The 14,858-nt window shown below is 39.0% G+C and overlaps 1 protein-coding gene across 3 annotated transcripts in view; it reads right to left on the bottom strand.

The window, feature by feature from the left end:
* The window catches only part of tln2a (talin 2a), a 155,822-nt gene that overhangs the window by 98,137 nt on the left and 42,827 nt on the right, over positions 1–14,858 (bottom strand). For all 3 annotated transcript variants that reach the window (XM_041783181.1, XM_041783190.1, XM_041783198.1), the window contains exon 2: positions 8,779–8,826. The gene's annotated coding sequence lies outside the window, so the exon portion shown is untranslated. The remainder of the gene's footprint in view (positions 1–8,778; positions 8,827–14,858) is intronic.

Below are 14,858 nucleotides of genomic sequence, written 5' to 3'. Positions count from 1 at the left end.
ATGTGTATAAATATGTCAATATATCAATTAAATTAAAAGTTCCGTTATGCTATGGTGAATAATATTAGCCAACTTTAGACTGACATTTGAAGTACTGAACAATAATTAAGTTGCCTTGCTTTCTTTCCCTTGAGCTCCAGCTTCATTTCTTTAAATTTAAGTTTAATGTTAAATAACAGTCAAGCTAATAGTGCCATAGCTGTAATTCTGATTAGCTTTGGTAACACCTGAAACAGATGTTATTCTCTCAGCATGTCCATACAGCTACTTCACTTCATTATAAATGGATGACTAACTGGTAGCGAAGTGATGCTACATCTTCTATTTAACAATATGCTAAGTCCTGGTATGTGCTAAAAGATGACTCAACAGGCCTGTGTCTGAATCTTTAATGGCAGATCAAAGAGTCTACAGCAGAAATTAAAGCTTTTTGAAACAGCGACAAAAATATCTGTCTTTGCCACCCTGTTTGTTATCTCTCAGGGACAAATGAGTTCACTATGTACCCATGTCACATAAAGACTACAGCCCAAGGCCTGAAGTGATTGGGGTTCAAAAGAGCTAAAGGTCTACATCATCTCTGTGGTTTGGTTATTGTAAACACTATTGACTAGACTAGGAATCTTATGGGACGTTTAATTGAGTTAAAAGACAACCTAAAGAATAGATTAGTCTGAACCTGACCTGACCTCTGTAAATGTTTTCTTCAGTATGAAGGGATGTTTGACTTTTAAATCTGTAAGCATTAATTAAACCTGGATTACATGGCTTTAGTGTGAGAGCATTTTTACCAGTGTGGTTTGTTAAGGCCACCTTTCCAGGCAAAGGGGATCAAGATGCACATTGCTGTTTTGTGCTGAGAAATATCAAACATTCAGCCACCATACTGTCAAAAAAATCAAACAATAGCAATTTCCACTAGTGTCCTGTGATTACCACGTGGACCTTGAATGTTCAGAAGGCCAGCAGATTCCTGAAAACTTAAACCTCATCCATTTGGCCCTAGTGCAGTCAGGATTACACAATCCTCTCAATGAAACGGCGACTCTGCTGGGAATAACAGGTGACTCACTGTGACATTGCCAGCCAGCTGCTGGCCTCTGTCAACCCACTGAGAGGCACGATCACCGCTTACCAGGAAAATGTCTGTCTGTGGAATGAATGCAGCAATAGGGAGGTGAAAACAGTAGGATGTGGTCAGGAACCAGTCATTTTCCAAGCTTACAGAGCAATTCTCATAAAATGAAGAAATGGCAGGTTGACAAGCTCACTGATTAGTCACATCGCTGCCCTGAGGCTCACTTTAGCTGGCACATTTAACTATGCAGTAAATAATTTGTTTGCCTGGTGAAGCAGATAAAATAATCTTCAAGATGACTCATGACAGCCTTGTATTCCTAAACTGATACTTTACCCAAACATTATCTCCTTAAGCCTTTAAGACAGAGTGCTGTACAACCTCATTTCTAGTTAACATTCACATCCATTTACTTTCTACAGGTTTAAAAGATGACTTAAGGTTTGCATCTCTCATGGGCACAAGTCTGTTTACATTCATAATGCTGCTACAGTGGTTAAAAAAAAAACTTTGCACCATTTCCCACCACTAAAATACATTATTTTCTTATGTGCAACATCACTTTCATGTTCATCACATACGGCACAGTTGGGTCTATTTAGTGAAGACCTAAGACAGACTAACCACATCCTGTGAGTCCAAAACAGTCAGCACATGTAGCTGAGCGACAATCCAGCTGTCACCAGTTTTGATCAATAACAGTGTTGTAAATGACACAGCTTTACTGACTCAGTCATTTTAACACATCTGGTCGTAGTCAGGTGAGACCATGACTATGAAGAAGGGACTGTGCGACATCCTGCCTTTACAGAAGAGGATGAGGGACACCTCCAAAGAACAGAATAATTTTATGGCAAGTCGAGATTAAAGTCAAAATGGCGAGAATAAGTTGAAATATAATTTTGAGATTAAAGACAAAAACACAGAACCGTGACTATCTCTACAAAATGCCTTTATATCGATGAACATGTGAAACTATACCTCATTATTGGATTTAACAACAAAGAGATTCTTTCTCTTTAGCACATAAACACACAGTGTCTAAGATCTGCTGTTTGAAATAGCAAGTTTTGACTTTCTTCTCGACAATTGAACTTTTTTCTCAAAATTTCAACTTTATTTTCGAAATTTTGACTTTATTCTTGTCATTTCAACTTTAATCTCAACTTGCCCACATTTTTTCGCCTTCGAAGGTGTCCCTAATCCTCTTCCATATGCCTTCAGTGAAGCCAAAATACTCAGTGCTCCCCCTAAAGACTGGCAGGTTATAAACCCTGTTTCTTCTGTATTAACAGATAGTATAAGGGTCAAACTATAAAACAAAAATGCACATGAAATGTTTTTTTTTTTCTTTAACCCAGATTCTGCCCGGTTAGGAGTCATACCCCAGTTTCTGAAGACGTAGACATGCACAAAGAGAGACTGGGATACTCAAAAAACTCTACAGAAACCAGGATACTCAAGTCCATGTAAACACAGTCACAGTCACATTAAATTTTAATAACCATCAATGTCTACATTCCTTTAAAGTCTTTTTTGAGGATGCTACTTATGGGTGGAAACTGTCAACAGGTATGCGGGAGAATTTCAAAGTAAAAGCACAGATTAAGGGTTATGGTGGTGATTTTCTATCAATCTGATTGGATAATTAATCAACGAAACGATGTATCGATATACATCGATGGAGCGCTACACTCCTAGTCAGTGCTTATGAAGGGAATATTTAGGCCTCGTCTTTGTACAATGGGGGGAGGTTGAGGCACATTTTCCATCTATTTCTACAGTCTATTAGTGATGATCCTCGGTGAAGATAAAATGTTAATTTGGTTTAGCAGGGCTAGCACCACTGGCCTTCAGTCCTCCTTGCAGGTTAATGCCCATATTCCTGTGCTGAATGTGCTTCAGTTATATCAAAGTATAGCCTGACAAAGCCTAGACAACGTTATTCCCATTATCTAGGTCAAAATAGTGATAACTTTACTGCTCCTACAAGATGCTATCGTTGCTAGCCATAAATCGTTGTTTACATGGGGTGAAGGAGCATTATGGCAGCAAGATAGTAGCCATTAACCACACTACAGTGGCTGCTTATGGTGGGCAGTTGCATCAAAGTTTAGTCTAAGTGTGGGAATGTGGGCCCAAACTGATTAAGGTTTAGTAAAACAGACTATTATACTGGTGCCAGTAGAGAGGGGTTGGATGTTAAAATCCTTTATTTGTCTAATCCTGTGCATCCCACAAACTATGAGTGTGAGTCTGCCTTTATTGTAAAATCAAGACTGTGCCAAAAGAAATTATCCCATTGTACAGTATAGAAACAGTCTGTTTTTGTGTGGAACAACTACATTTTAGAACTGTTAAACAACATCAATCGAGTTTTACATTGATTTACAAAATAATGATAATAAATGGGTGCCTTGGTCTGTAACACTGATGTTGCTCCTGCAGCCATCAGAGTTAAAGGCTGGGTGCAGTCCCAGTCTCACTGAATTACTGCAGAGTCAATCCTGAGTGTGTCATGCTGGCTGACGTTCAGAGAAACACACTCTGAGGAGTGACTAAACTCCAGACTGCTCAAGCTGTGAATTCACCTCTCTGAGCCATCGTCAGCACAGACATTTTCTCTTAAGAAAGGGGAGAAAAAACATCATTGCCAAGCTGTTAGGATGCTCTAAAAGGGTCTATATGACAAATGATCAGGCTGGCAAGAAAACAGCTGACTCAAAACCCCCATCCAAAAAAAAAAAAAAAAAACACCCACTGGTTAAGAGCTACTGCTCAAATCTGTGCCATGTGGAAATCTGGGATGTTTAGACCTTCATGCAAAGCACTAAAACCAGCCCTAACAACAGAAACAAACAAATGCTAAATCCAATTAAATGTTTTACTCTTCCTGGCTGAGAAAAGAAAGCTAAAAATGTGCCAGCAACAGCCATTAAGAGCAACTGGCTATCATTAAACAAAAAATTGAGTTTGCAGCTGCCCAATCAATAGGAAAGCTCCAGCTCATTTATAAATGTCAGCAACAAAATGAGGTGCTTTAACATGCGGAACGAAAATTTAACGTCTTACAAAATAGGTAAATTATACAAAGCCTATTTTCAGCAGCCTGCTTTGTTCACAGAAATAACCCATTTAAACAGAGCACAGTAAAATGCCAGATTCCTTGAAAGCCTTTGTAAACTTTCAATGATGAAAAAAAAACATTTAGAGAAAGTCCTGAAAAAAGTTTTCAACAGAATAAAAAGAAAAAAATGCGGCATGTAGCCTGGACAGACAACAGAAACTCATCCAATATCATCTCTAGAATCTGTCCAATCACCATTTTATAAGCTCAGCCTATCAGACCTGTCCAGAGAAATGGCTAGGCCCTTGAAAGTCCAGTTAATTGGGCCCGACATACTAACACCAATGTATGTAAATCTGTAGTGTTAGTGCTCAGCTCCTTGCTAGCAGTTTTGACAATACGGCCCGCTTCTGATCAGTTTTTGAAACCTGTAGTAAACTAAACAAGTGTTCTGGGGTTCAAATTCCTTAGCCAATAATTTTCTTGTTATGTGATATCTTTGCACTTTTTCTTTATGTAAATAACTAACAACTAAAACCACTGTAAGAGGAGGAGAAGTAGTTTTCTTTTTGAAACAGGCAACAATAAATAAAATGTGTTTTGTTGATTTGATAAGTATGTAGGTTTTGCAATAAAATTAAGTTAGAAATGTTATATTTAGGATGGGCCATAATCTACAAATCTCTAGGCTTCCCCTATTTCCCCTCTTTTGGACAGCCTTACAGCCTTTGCAGCTCAGCTCTGTTGAGAGACTGGACAGGAACCAACTGGCCAGGGCCGGAATGACATCATTTTAGAGGCCATGCCAAATATGGACCAGGACAGACTTTTATAGTGCAATAAAAAAATAAGCTAAGAGTGTAACAGGAAGGTAGAAAGACCTGAAAAACTCAAACACTGTTGCTGCTGCTGTCTAGGAAATCTCTTGAGTCCTTTGTTTTTTGGAAGAGCTTTAACAGTATTATTTTACCACATAACCCTTAGACACTGATAAGTGTTAGTGCTTCACTACTGGTGTGGACTGGTGTGGAAAAGAGAAGCTAAAAACATTGCAACATATTTGTTTTAAAAAAAAATACAATAATTGGGGTTTTTTACTTTGGCAGATCCATTCATTAAGTGTTGGGCATCATTCAGATGGGGACGCCTGCTGAAAACTCAGACTTGAATAATGCTGAAGTTGCTCGCAGATGCAACATCAGTCTTGAAGCTTATATCCCATCCTTTCATTTGGTATTTCTGGTGAATTATCATAACAGTAAATGTCCCTCACTCCCATCATGTGCAGCCCTCCATTATAGAAAGCACATTACCCTCAGCTGCAACAGACAGGGCCTCAAGGTAAGCATTACAGGTGGTTGCCATGGTTGCCTGAATGTAAGCCTGTACATGATATTACATGTAAGACACAGTGATGTGTCACTGATGAACAGGCCTGTGCAAAGACAGCTGGATCTTATACGTGAACACTGACATCTGAATCCCATTTGAGAGCCTTTAGTCATGTATTTATTTTGTTGTTTACTGACTGACAGAATAGGAATATTTTCTGTGCAATGTTCTGTCACCACATTCACGACTCATGCTTGATGATTTAACATTAATGTCATAGACCAGGTGTGGCATATGGCACAACAAGTGAGCAGGTTTCGTCCGGCCCACGAGGCATGTTGGGGAGACAGAAAATTACAAACAACAATTACATATTTTTGTTAACTAAAAAGTTAAGCACCACTGAAGTAAAATACCAATAGAAATATCAATTATATGTCAAAAAAATGCTACATTTGGCTGATCAAATGAAGCCAAAATGCTATTGAGCGAGGCCATTTGGGAGCTGAAAAAGCCAGCTCTTCTGAGCATCCAAAAGCAAGTTTACAGGTTTATTGCTGAACATGTAACTTTGAATTAACCTCCTTATTATGTTACCATTATTCTGTGTTTGAGCGGCTGGAGGGATCTGATCATTTACAATACATTATAAACATCTGTGTGTTAATTTCCACTATGGATGTACATGCATGTCCAAAAATGCCCCAACAGATTCTGGCAGCAGACCATTCATCTCTGACGGCCACTCTCACAGAACCTTCTGAGATGAAGACTTTCAAAATAATATCAAATTAAACTTCTGTTTAGAGTTATGATAAGGGTTAATGTAAAACCTGACCTAAAAACATGATAATAAAATGTCTAATAAAACCAAGTAAACAGTCTGCTTAAAGAAAAAAAGCTCATCCTCCATGAAAACATTGTGTCACAACAGGTGTAGCCAACGTAACTCTGTTAGCTGAGAAAGCTCTGTAGGTAATGTAGCTAAAGCTAAGCTTACAAAGCAGCTAACTTCACCACATATCTACAAAACCAAGCTACATTTCCTAAAGCTCCCATTGCTCAAGCTTACTTAGCTTTGATAATGGAGCTACATTATCACCCAAAAACAGTATGTTAGCTACATAGACACGTTATCGATGTGGCTACATTAGCTTTAGCTACGTGTGCTAAAGTGCACATTGCCAGAGCTAACCTAGCTACACTGGCTCATGTAGTAACGTAACTTGAGTGTCTAGCAAAGCTATTTTAGCATTAGTTAAAGCCAACAAAGCTAAAGCTCGCCACAGTTCATGCAGCTACTTTTAAAATGGTATCTATAATTCAATCCCAGATTAGACTCATTATCTTTCACTCAATATTACTAATGAAATGTTTCTTAGTCTGTTATGTTTGCAATGTGGATATTTCATGAATGTAACTGCCAGACTTTGTTGGCAGTATGGAAAAAAAATTTGAAAACTGTAAGTACGTTGTACCAGCAAATTACGGAACATTCTTTCTAAGATATACAGTGTCTCAGACGAACGGTCTGTGAGAGTGATAATCAGAAATGTATGGTCTGCTGCCAGACCCCTGTCAAAAATACTTGCAATACTTTTCTATTACCCTAGGGAAAAAAATAATTTCTGTCAATTCTTGCTATTTTCATTATTTCTTGAAATCATAGGAGACTTGACTTGGACTTGCAATAAGTGACTTGTGCCTATCTTCGGATCACTGCATTCCCTACCTCTGTTACTACCTACAACGTTGGACGGCCTTCTACCATAACACCTCTTTGTTTTGCATTGACAGTCCCATTTCAGCAGGAAATGTTAAAAAAGCTACAGTATGTTGTGGTTTCAAACATACAACAGTGATTTGTTTTACCCCCTGCTTTTTAAACCACCTGCAGCAATGCTTAAAGTTGTGCAGGTCAAAAGAAAGAGGAGCAATTCTCAGCAGGAAGAATACTGCACTTCCAAAAGTGCTTCAAAATGGCATTTCAACCTGTGGTTTCAAGTTTTAGCTCTTCACTTAATGAACAGCCATGAAGTCCAGATGTAGCTGATTATTTAAGCATGACATAAAAGGTCACTCACTGGTGGGAAACTAAAATGCTCATGACTGAACCTTTCTTTGCAAAGAACGACACCGTTACAGTGAGAGGCTGGGCACCAGACGCTGCCAGTTACTGTAACTGAGTCAATTACATTGAGGCTTGATAATGCACATTATCATAGGCTGTCTTGGGGAGACGCAGGCACAAACGCATTCAGCATATCAACAAATGGCCTTGTATAAATGATCTGCAAAAGATCATACGGTAATCAATTCAGTACACCTGCCACCAGGTATATCTGACCTACACACAGCCCCACACAAACACAGCCTTCGCTTTGCTGGGGTAAAAACAAAGAGAGGAATCTAGTGGTTTACTTTGCACAGTTCCTAAGACTGAGTGAATGCTGCAGGAGAAGTGAAGTGATGCAGGTCTGGCCAACGCTTTCACTGTGTTTGTGTGATTTCATAAGTGTAGGCAATGAATCATGAGGCTAAAAGAGGTAACAGACAGAACATTACATTAAAAGTGTGAAAAAATACAAAGAACTGTAGTTGCTGATGCTTCAGATCATTTCAGCAAAAAGAAAAGCAAAAGAGCTGCAGGATCATATAAGAAACGCTCAGATTTGAATGCTTTTAGTGTGCCATAAACTGTCTTGTGATCCTAGAAAGTCAAACACAGATATTGCTGCAATCTATTGCATCCTTAGAGTCGTCTTTTACAGTAAAAAGGGATGTTAATGTTATCAAGAGTCACATTTCCTGAGTGTCTGACGCAGAGTACCTTCTCGTAAGTGGACCAAAGCAACAAAGCAGTTTGGGATTGAGAATTTTTTGACTGTACAGCCTGGATATACCACTGATCCAAACCTATGCCATAGAAGGTGCCACAGTGGACCATGAGGTTGTGAGGACAATACTTGTGTGCTACTCATCAGTGTAAGTCAGTTCCTGGTCCCACTGCTGCAGTTCCTGATCATTCATATGCATGAACCAATGGCAACTGAAACCGAGCATATTATATTGGAGTTGAAGTTGATAAATATTTAGCAGCCATTGATTCATAATACAGTTACAGTAGGGAAGAAAAGAGAGGAGATGTCAGAGGAGATGGAAAGTAAGGCCATCAGATGCTATTTATCTGCACACCATGCAGCCTTGAGACATTCTTCAGTCAAATCCAGTCAGTTAAACTGATAATTAAAGGGCAATTCAGTCACTTTGTGTAGTTGTGTCTACAATATTGACTTCTTACCTTATTTTTGAAGAAAACGCAGCTTTTGACGTCTGCTGATCTTCACAGCTGAAATGACAAAGAATGGATATGTATGAGAATTATTGAAAAATACATGGATTTAGATGAAAAAAAATCATCCAAATACAACTGCAAGAAATACATTTTATTCTACTCTATTCTACTCTATAAAAAAAAAAAACCCCAAGACCAAATGCTCGCCTAAATATTTTAGAGGTTTATTAAAGTCTATAATGTGTGGAGGTAGAAATAAAGGTATGACAGATAATAAGAGTCTTGCTGTTAAGAATAAAGAGACAATTACAGCTGGTGAAGTGAATAGATACAAGGCATCGAACACAAAGTAATTACTCTCAATGCACCACTGGAAGTAAGATATCACTTTTATAGTTGAACATGACACATAGCATTACATCAACATTTCAGCAGATAAATATACATGTACACTGTCGGATCTGTTTTTAACTTAACCAGAGAGGTTTCTAAAAAGTAACAACAGCTGAATTAAATCTGGCGTTCTACTTTGTAGTGCTCAAGGCTAATATTTACTCAGAGATTTAGTGAGCACACATTTGTACAGCCTTGTTATCAGGGTCGCTCAGGGCTGTTTTTTTGAATATAACAAACTCAAACCTTAAGCTCATTTTGACCTTTTGAACTGCAGGTACAGCAGCTTTCAAAAACACACCACCGTGCACCGAAATAGCCTGAGTGAATGCCTTAACAATTTTTAGAGCAGCACAAGTGAAAAAAGCAACAGTTCTTCTACAGAAGGATATCTGTCAGCTTTACAAGAGACTAAAGGAGCAAAGCTTTGTGGGGTTATAGACCAGTCACTTTACAGATAATTTACAACACACCAAGAAAATTCTGCCTGTTGATTCTGTTAAGACAGAAAAATAAAAACTGCCTTTTAAAGCATACTTCTATCACATGACCACAGCAATGAGGAAATGTAGTACTTGAGACCCTAAAACAGTGGCATCGTCATCCCATTCATGAAATTTCAGAATAGTCCGATCATTTCAGCTCATCAAGTTGATTTGCTATCTAAAATTTGGACAAGTTTTGACAGTGTAAGAGTCAACATTATAATAGAGGATTATTTTTAAGTTATACAAGTGTCTAGTCAGTTTTAACAGCAAAACTCTGCCAGCTGTGGCCCATTTTGCTAATAAGCTAATAGCTAAACCACACATTGGCATGCTGCTACCTGCTGAAGATGATACCGACTGAATGAAAACAAGTGTTTTTTCTTATTCATTGTGAAAATCAGTCCTCAATGGTCAAAGAGTTAAGCATAAACTATCATTAAAAACATATTTTTTTTAGCAATTACTGGGAATAGAAAGGCCAATTCAATCCTCACATAAAATAAGTTTGACACAACCAGGACTCCTGAAATGAACTGGCTGCCCAGCGAAACTGAGCAATCGGGGTAGAAGGGCCTTAGTAAGAGAGGTGATCAAGAACTAGCTAGCCACTGGATGAGCTACAGAGATCCTGTGTGGAAATGGAAACAACCATCACTGCAGCCCTCCACTGATCTGACTTTATGGTAGAGTAGCCAGACGGAAGCCTCTCCTCAGTGCAAAACACATGGAAGCCTGCTTAAGTCGGCAAAAAAGCACCTGAAGGACTCTCAGACTAAAAGAAAGAAAATCATCTGGTCTGATGAAGCCAAGATTAACTGCTTGGTCTCAGCTTTAAACCTTATGTCTGGAGAAAATCAGGCACCGCTCATCACCTTCCCAATACCATCCCAACACTGAAGCATGATGGTGGCAGCATCATGCTGTGGGGGTGTTTTCCAGCAGCAGGGACTGGGAGACCGCTCAATTCAGCTTTCCCTCCACCCTGACTAGAGTACTGAGATATCCTCAGTGAAAACCTGTTCTGCAGTGCTCAGAGCCTCAGACTGAGCTGTAGGTTCACCTTCCAACATGACAGTGATCCTATAAGCACACAGCCAAGACAACAAAGAAATAAAGAAATAATTTAAACGACTGTAGCATTAGGTAGCAGCATAACTAAATTCTAAAAAGTGAAGGGAATAATTTCTGATTGTATGCAACACGCAATAACAACGACGGACCTTTTGAACTTTATTTCTCTTTATTCTAAATGGGACAAAAGTCAAGTAATTGAACTGTTAAAAAATAAATATTTGACCTGAGTTTGACAGTATAATAGTTGGTAGTATGAGAGACATTAGTCTCTTTTTCTCAGTGAGATCCTGACTCTTATTAGCTGACTGCCAGCTGTGGCTCGTTCCACTAATGAGCTGCTAGCTATTTGTTTGTAAACTAGAGTGAATGAGCTAGCTTGTTTATGTACAGACAGACCCACCACTCTGTTGATGCTTTGAAGTTTGAAAGACACAGCCCACTTTGTATCTTTTAAACATTCATTTTTCACTGCCCAGCATAAACCATTCTTGACTGAATTTAGAGAAAATTCAACAGACAACAGCTAAATGTTTTATTTTGTAGTTACATTACATCTAATCAAAGAATCAAGATTTATGAACTGCAACTTGATAATTTGAACATTATAGTACAGTGGTTCAACCTGAAGGTCATGAAGTATTCTGTCACCTCTAAAACATTGCTAATGTATGTTATAGCTATTTATAAAGAAATGGCTATTTTCCCTCGATTTCATTTTAGCACATCATCCTTCTCCTAGTCCGTCGAAGTAGAAAAAACTGAATGCAGCAAAAAGAAAGAAATTACAGCAATTGTTTTACACAACAGTCTGCAATTAGTCTTGTATTTGTGGTGTTTTGCATTCTTTCTGGTCCCCAAATGTTTCCCACTAACCACAGCAGGATCACTAGAATATTTCACACAAAGGAACGAGGCTTTCTCCACCTGTCCAGGCTTCACAGTTTGCCCACAAGCTGAGTTAATGACCTGAGCTGCAGGCGCTCTGCTGACAGGTGTGAGACTGATGGGGGACATGTGAGCGACACTCTCAAGGTGGATCATTTGAGGGAACAGCTACACACCACAGGCTCTCATTCATGTGCGGTCCTCTGCACACTGCAGTTGCGCGAACGAGACCACGCTGAAAGTGAAAGTGCATCAGCGATGCAAACCTGTTCATAGACAGTGCCTCCTTTAAACACAGGACAGGTGTGAAAAGATAACAGACAGGCTAATTAAAAAGCAGCTTTCTCATCATCAAAATCATCATCCAAGCATTTCATCACAGGGCAAAGCGCTCAAAACAGTAAGTATGCTCACCTATAGGGAGAATAAGTTTCATTACAGTGTTTGTCTGACCCAAATGTGCATTTAATTTGTATGCACCTTAATCTGATCCAGACTGGACTAGATGTTCTGCTCCACTGTCCCTTTGCTGGGCTTTGCCTTGGAAGTTGAACAGCATAACTTCTAAGTAGCAGGAGTCACATTGTCATCTGCTGTCAGTTCACTGTAAGCTAGAGGTATGGCATTCATCTCATTTCTGCCAACAGTCAAGTGCAGAATGTATGGGGCTGTAAAGTTTGTCCAAGTTTTCACCATACGACATATAGTCAGTTAGCTGCTTGCTAAATTATTAGCAAGTTCAAACTGAAAAAGAAACGAGCCCTCACACCAGGGTACATGTCAGGGTGTGTAATAAATACAGTAGTATAGCAATAGTTGGGTGTTGGCAGCCCATGCAGTGTGCAGCACAGCAGAGAGACCGTGTAGATCCTCCCAAAACTGTCATTTAATCAAAGTAATAAGCATGCTGTACTTTGTATATGAGGTAGTACTGGTCGTTAACAGTAGGTGGCAGTATGACAAAGCAAGATGTTTATATGTTTATATGTAAATGTCATCAGACCAGGATTGATGTTTATCATGTACATTCAAAAGAAGATTAGACATTTTATGTTTGAGGTGTTTCTGGCTTCTTACAGTTATCGCAGTAAAACCCTGAAATGATCATTTTAAAAAGGAGAGGAGCAGAGCCTGATCATATATGTTAAAGTTGGAGCCAGTCTGATGTTTCATGAGAGTTACACTGACTTCCTCTCAAATGGCGAGAAGTGGAAATTCTTACCATTGCCACTGAGGAGTCTTTCAATGAAACATGTCACTGTTGCAAAGAAATATCGAGACCTTTATTTTAAACTCTAAAGGAATACATAAATGGCCAGTTTGTGTCACTTCCAATAGGGGGCACTTTGATGAGGTGTGTGCATGTGGGTGTGTTCAGTGTGAAGAAAATTTTCAATAAGACAGTTGCAAAAGTTATTACAGATTAAAGTCATGTAACAACATAAAAGTAGCCTTATTTTGAAACTGAGGTAAAGCTGGTTGACTTCCTGTAGGGATTTTGATATGGGTCCAGGAGGCTTTTTTGGAGGTCCCATGATGATCCATATGCAGACTAAAAATCATAAGCCTAGAATGAATGGTGTGTGAGGGATTGATGATTTGAAGTGATGTAAGAGGGAAAAAATCAGAATATAAACATTGGGGCTAAATTGTGGCCTCAACATTTAATCAGTTTTATCACTGTGCATCTATATGGGACAAGAGCACCTGCCTGGCAACATATCCTCACCAAGTTATAACTGTAGCTGGGCTGCTTAACTGTGCATGTAAACATACCGAATGAATGTAAGGTTGTCGCTAAATTCCTACACTCATTCCTTACTCCTCATTCCTGATGCAGTGAGCTTACATTAGTGTCCTATATCTTGCTCTTATTGGCTCAATAAAAACTACTTCAGATGCTATTCCAGCCACAGACAGTAACATTATTGTTGTTACACAACTGGAAAGCACAGCTTCAATCACTGGGGATAAACAAATATTGGTAAGATTTCAACTAAAACTAGCACTGTACTGATTTTGGTTAAAAAAAAAAAAAAAAAAAAAAAAAAAGCATAATATATAGGGCATAAAAATGTCCACTCAGAATGCTGACAGCACAACAAATGGCATCATCCCTTTAAAGTGTACTATACAGGGCATAGGTGTGATTTAGCACACGGCATACAACAAACCAAAGCTCAGAGGGCTAAATCCAAACAGCTGCATTCTGATGAAAGAAAACTTTGGCTGGTGGCACTAATGGCCACTAATGGCATCTCTCTACTTCTGCTTACTCATCACGAGGCCTCAGAGCTCAGGTTTAGCTCAGGCAGCCGTTACAACCTGTCCCCTGAGTGTCATTGACTGGCTGACACTATCAGGGAGAGAGAGGTTTTAGGTTTCTTTTGTGGGGGAATGTACTGGAAGCTCATTTGAATTGAAACTACTTCACTGATGTTGGTCAATTAGATTCTTATTTTATTTGCTAAATTGTTTCTTAGCAGCTGCTGTAGATGTCACTTAGACACAAAAATGTATTACGGTTGGATTTCATTGTTACTTATACAATGAAATGTCTTCCTTCCAGCTGTGTAAATATTTATGAGGAGATTTGGCGGCTTTCAACCTCCAGTTACTTCTGAGAACATGGCACACTGTGTACTGGACCTCTTTAATACAGTTTAACTTGAGACCCCCAATACAGCAAGATAAATAGATTTTTGTCCACTCCAAGCATTTCCTCCTGATAAAATTCTGGCTCCTACATTACCCACAATACAAATTAAGAGCCAGCAGATAAACTCGATTGTGCTATACTGGTATTTCATATTGCCACACAGCTCTGCAGTTGTTACATCTTTGTACTCACACATTGAATCTGCAACAGAAAAACATGGCGTCTTGTGGTGTCAGAGCGATTTCACATTGTGTTACAATATCGTGAAAACACAAGGAGCACAATGTGTAATCAAACAGCAGGTGCTCCATGTGAGCCCACAAGACATGCATCTTAACGCTGTTCCTCTGTTAGTGCCTCTGATGACGGCTCAAGGATGTTGCTTTACCTTCACACAATAGTACAAGGCGTAGATGGACCCATTAAATACACATCTCCATTTCTGCAGCTAATGTCTGCAAAGCTAGTGACTAGGTGAAGGTGTAATCGAGACTGTATGAGGCAACGTTTTGCTTTTGCAAAGCTCCTGCAAAAGACCCAAAATGCTTGGATTTTTATCCACATGTGCAGTATTAACCTCCTCAGAC

The sequence above is a fragment of the Cheilinus undulatus genome, linkage group 1 (genome assembly GCF_018320785.1).
Source record: "Cheilinus undulatus linkage group 1, ASM1832078v1, whole genome shotgun sequence".
NCBI lineage: Eukaryota > Metazoa > Chordata > Actinopteri > Labriformes > Labridae > Cheilinus > Cheilinus undulatus.
This window is presented reverse-complemented; position numbering and strand designations above follow the sequence as displayed.